A 5,648-nucleotide genomic window follows, 5' to 3' on the forward strand; every position below is an offset into this window, starting at 1 on the left:
AAAATATGCATTACCTGACACCAACTGTTTTCTGGCTGACAATATTTACTCATGAAAACGTTCAGCTAAACGTTTTCATGGGTAGAGTGCTTTTTGAGCAGGTGTGGGGTCCAAGGGCCACTCCTGAGCATGGCCCTGAAAAAGAGTGTAAAGACTAAAGCTTGCTTTATGGAAGGGAAGACGTCTGCCATCACAGTTCTACCGTCACCAAGAGGTCATGTTAAATACCCCCACAGACAGCTGCCAGGACAGCCTGCCAAATGGTTCCATGATCATGTGTCCACGTGGCTTTGAGTCTGGCAAACATATTACCAGTGCCCGAGGAAGTGAAGCAAGGGACTCATAAAAACAGGCATCTTTGTGCATGTCTCCACGAGGTCCATTTCAGAAAAGAGGCAGGTCGTGCTGAACCTTTCCGAGGCATCTAAGGGGGGTTTCATAATTACAACAGGCTGTCTACTGACTGCCTCAATAATTAACCTGAACCTCTGATCTCCCTTAGGGCAGGTCTCAACATATTTCATGTTTAGTTTCCATAACTCATTTTCTTTTTGCATGAGATCTATGTAGGTATTAACTGGGGTCATAGTCTCCTTCTTGTTTCTTGCTCTGAGAAACTTCAGAGTAGAGGAAGTCATGGGTCTGCTAGATTGTGCCACCATCTGAATTAAATGCCCTAAGCATGACCCAGCATTTCAAGGACTGACTGATTTCCAAGCTCCTAAAATAGAGATCTTAAGACATGTTTTGATCCTGTTGAATGCTGGTCTTCCACTGAAGGCTTAGAAGGGACCTGAAGCTCAGAGCCCTCTTCTCCCTCGGACTGGCTGTCCTCTGTTGGAATGCCTCAATTGTGCTGCATATGGAAGTTGTTTTCAGAGGTCACTGAAAAAGGCAGCTCAGTTTGATGAAATTGGACATAAAGGTTTTGTAGGACATGGCAGTGAGCCAAGAGATTCTGCACCTGGCTCTTCTGCACTGTGCAAGTGGCTTTGCGTGTTAACTGACCTCAGACACCTCCCTAGGCATCACTGTTTCCCTTTGCCTGTTGATTTTTAAATTTTTATTTAATCTTATAAGGCGTGTCTTTGTCACTGTTCTACCGTTGTGAAGAGATGCCAGAACCAAGGCAACTCTTATAAAAGAAAGCATTTAGTCTCTTGCTGCAACAACCTGGAGTGCGAGCTTGGAGTGAGATTTCACAGGTTGTAAGAAAATGGCAGACAAACTGGACATGGGGGATATCAGCAGCTTTGATAAGGCGAAGCTGAAGAAAACCAAGAAGCAGGAGAAACACCCTGCCCGAGCAAAGAGACCATTGAACAGGAAAAGAGGAGTAAAATTTCCTAAAAACCTTGACTGGAGGATTTCCCCACCCAACTCCACTCTGCCATCTCCAAGACCACCTCTTTTTTTTTTTTTTTTGGTTTTTCGAGACAGGGTTTCTCTGTGTAGCTTTGCGCCTTTCCTGGAACTCACTTGGTAGCCCAGGCTGGCCTCGAACTCACAGAGATCCGCCTGGCTCTGCCTCCTGAGTGCTGGGATTAAAGGCGTGCACCACCACCGCCCAGCCAAGACCACCTTTTGATGTAGAGGAAGAGTCACCTGCAAGATGGACACAAGCCATCCCAATGTGTATGGGTGTTTTGCTTGTATGTGTATCACATGCATGCTTGGTTTCTGGGGATGAGAGAAGGTGTTGGATCTCCTGGAACTAGAATGACAGAATGTCACAATGTGGCTGCTGGGGACCAGACCCAGGTCCTCTGCAAAAGCAACATGTACTTTTAACAACTGAGCTCTCTCTCTAGCCTCATTATTCATTGTGATAGTTTGAATAGCCCCATTGGCTTAAATAGTTTGATGTTTGTTCTCTAGTTAGTAGAAATGTTTGGGAAGGATTAGGAGATATGATCTTGTTGGAGGCAATGTGGCCTTATTGGAGTGGTGTATCGCTGGGGGTGGGCCTTGAGGTTTCAAAAGCCCATGTCAGACCTAGTGTCTGTCTCTCTCTGCCTGTTACCTGTGGATCAGGATGTAAAGCTCCCAGTTACTGCGCCATGGCCATGCCTGTCTGCTTCCTGCCATGATGATCATAGACCAACCCTCTAAAACTGTAAGCAAGTCTCCAATTAAATGTTTATGGTTTTTTTTTTTTTTTGAAGAGTTTCCTTGGTCATGGTGTCTCTCCACAGCAATAGGACAGTAACTAAGACACTCAAGTTCTTGACCTAGTAAGAAGTCCTCACTTGAAGCTTCTCATGTTCTTCTTCAATTGGTAGATGAGGAATCATCATAGCCTTTAGAGTGGCAGAACATGCTTGAGCTCATGCAGCTAGGCAGAGGGTAGGAACTTATAGATACCCTTAGAACATCCATTGATGAGTAAGGAAACACACCTTCAGGTCACTTTCCAGGGTATCGTCAAAGACAACTTGGTCTCGTGAGCTTAGGATGGGAGACGCCTCGGCAGATAAGTTAAAATAATAGGTCTCCATTGAAAAATGGGGAGAGATGTGTTGGTCAGTCTCCCCAGACTAAGGGGTTGGCAAAAATATTTTAGCATTTCCATAGAGCTATTCACGAATGAGGTGGTACTGAATGCTTTCTTCGGATGAGCTGATGCAATCACCTGGCAGATGTGTTATGCAATGATCCCATTCTTATTTTATAGCAGAAAGCAAAACAGAAAGGAAGCTCTCAGCCAGAGAGGGAAGCAGCATTGCCTGGCAGAGAAATACTCCAAGTGGTGGGATTCAAGCTTCACTTTCCCATCGACTCGGCTTAGTAATTTGTGTATTCAAGAAAAAAAATGAATTTCAAATGTGTTCTCTTAGCAGCGTTTTGATGCCAGTTGTCACAAGATTGTTCCTTTAGTTCTAATAATGGTGACTTGTTTTCATTTCTCTCTTTGAATTTATCCTAAAGATTTGCCGTTTTGACCAATCTTTTCCAAAATGGAGCTTTCGTCTTGGTTTATTTCTGTCTTCCCGACTGCATTGACTTTTGTTCTTACTCTGTTCATTACATTTCCTTTGGATTCTGTTTGCTTCTGTTTTTCTGTGTCATTAGCTCAGATCTTATTTCTTAGGACACACCTAAAGCCACGGACTCCCTTTAACCACCAGTTTACCCGGATAGCATTAATTTTGATATTTTTTCATTTGAATCCATTTCAGATTATTTCTAATTCCTTTTCAAGTTATTTTTAAACTGATGAGCATTATTTTAGATGTTCTTAATGGAACATTTTTTTTTTGGTATTCTGCTTTATCTCCTACTGAGTTATTAATTATCTCTCTTTGGCAATTTTTAGTTCTTGCCATTGGTTTAAAATGTTCACAGTTTTCACAGTTTGCCTGAGAAAAAATTAAAATAATATTCTTTCATTTCATGTATTAGTACTTGTGAGAATATAGTTTCATTTCCTCTCTTTTTTTAAAATTTTTAAGTATCTTATAAACTCTCTTAGGTAGCAATTTTTGCTTTACATAGCCAATTGTCTTCTAGAGAAATTTTAAAAGAGATAATGTGGTTAACATGTAAGTGACATGGTAATCATAGAAATGTCCATTAATAAAATTTTGTGTTTCCTAGAGAATTCCTTCAATACTACTTGTAACTTCATGTGTGCTGGTGAAAGACTATCCTTGCTCTCATTTTCTGGGCAATGCCTTTGTCTTCATGCTCACGCACATTTTTGTTTATGGACATAAGCGTCTGACTGCCTCTTCTTCTGCTAGTGCCGTCACAAGGCTTCGTTGTCTTTGTGCTTGAATAGTTTTTGAGATGTCTGGCCAGTGTGCCGCGCACTCCGGTTTTCTCTTCATATAGCACACACCCTTTGTTTTCTCTCAGTGTGTTTCATTCTGTTTTTGTGATTTTCTATTTTTTTTGGATGGGTTGATTTGAGAGAGAGAGAGAGAGAGAGAGAGAGAGAGAGAGAGAGAGAGAGAGAGAGAGGAGTGTGTGTGGTGTGTGTGAAGGTGGCACAGTGAGCACCGCTGTTGAGAGCGTTCCCACTCTTTTGTGATGAGGACTGAGCTCTAAAGCAATCTGAAAGTACTTTTTCCCTCCTTGTCAGTGATTGGTTCAGAAGTGGACATGTGACTCTGAGATGTTTATTGTGGCTTCTGGGAAACTTGACTTCTTCACAGGGCCTCAAGAGAACTGCATCTCTCTTCCCTTCATGCACAAATCAGAAACCTGTGTCCGTGGCTTGCTACTACTGACCCAGAGTCATGAGGGACCCAGGTTAGGAGCGTGCTGCACACAGCGGCAGAGAAAGAGAAAGCCTGTGAGTCTCAGGGGTGGGAGTGAAATACCCGATCATCCAGTCCTGAACCTCGTTCTACGAGGGACCTCTGCTTTAGTTAGTTAGGCCTTAGCAATAATTACATTAACTGATTTGATTTGTCCCTGCACCCCATTTTGACCAAAAAAAAAAAAAAAAATCCCCATTTAATTGGAGACTAGAATTTGACAAAGAATTTCCAGGTTTCTACTTTCAATTTAACATCAGCTAGCAGTGGACCTAAGCCTAAGAAGTAGCTAGAAGATGTCTGCCGCTCAGGTAAGGAGTTTCTCTTGGAACGAATGAAAAGGAACTATTTTTTTCTTTGGGTGTACTGGAGTTAAATACAGAGCTTTATGTGTGTTAGGCATGTGCTCGACCATCTCCGGCCCAAGAGATCGTATTGTGACATAGTTATAAAGGCAAGAAGATGTTGGACTCAATATGGACTTGAGGGAGATGGCTTTCAGTCAAACGGATGTTTCGGTAAGTTGTGAGAATAATTGGACATTGGAGGTGGATTGGAGGACATTTGGAGGCTGGTGAACACGTTAGAAACTGCTGTTTGGAATGAGAAAGGAGCCAGGGAAAGACTAAGTGTCTTAGTTTCTTCTCCTGTTGCTCTGATAAAATACTCTGGCAAAAACAACTTATGGGGAACACGTTTCTTTCAGTTCAAGGCTACCGTCCATCATGTTTTGGAGAAGCCAGGACAGCAGGAGCCTGAGGCAGCTAGTAGGGAAAGGAGCAGAGGGCAAGGGATGAATGCATGCTCTCAGTTCCTGCTCTCCTCTTCACTAGGTCCAGAACCCAGGCCAAGATGGTCTGCCCCCTTCCCCTGCCCATTAAGGTGAGTCTTCTCACACCAATCAGTGTAATCTGGATGATCTCCCACAGGCATGCCCAGAGGCAATTCTAGATTCTGTCATAATGAGACCATAAGTATAGCTGAGCTGATTAGTTTCTTTGTGGAGTTCTCTCCATCAGGGTTGGGCAGGCGAATAGCAGCCGAGTGGGAGGACAGTGGGATTACTTCAAATATGGGAACAGGAGATGTCACAGAAACACCACATCAGAGAGAATGGACAGGTCTAAGAATAGTGGTGGTCATTATTTTAATAAGGATGACTAGTATTATTTGACATTTCAACCTCCAACTTAAAAGAAAAAAAAATCTCTAATTGGGATGCTGTGTTTGTGAGGCTGGTCATTAATCCTAGATTGCAGGGGAGGAAGTAGAGTGTTGCTGGATATATGATCACACTGTGAACCCCCGAGTTAGCCTTTGCATTAATTACATAAAACTAAGCTTTGGTCAGGAGGCGGAGCCAGCAACTAGTTGACAGAAAGTAAT

At 42.8% G+C, this 5,648-nt stretch overlaps 1 pseudogene; it reads left to right on the top strand.

The window, feature by feature from the left end:
• Positions 1-743: 743 nt before the first annotated feature.
• LOC131915196 (thymosin beta-10-like) lies at positions 744-1,350 on the top strand (annotated as a pseudogene).
• Positions 1,351-5,648: the final 4,298 nt, after the last annotated feature.

This window comes from Peromyscus eremicus, chromosome 7 (assembly GCF_949786415.1).
Source record: "Peromyscus eremicus chromosome 7, PerEre_H2_v1, whole genome shotgun sequence".
NCBI lineage: Eukaryota > Metazoa > Chordata > Mammalia > Rodentia > Cricetidae > Peromyscus > Peromyscus eremicus.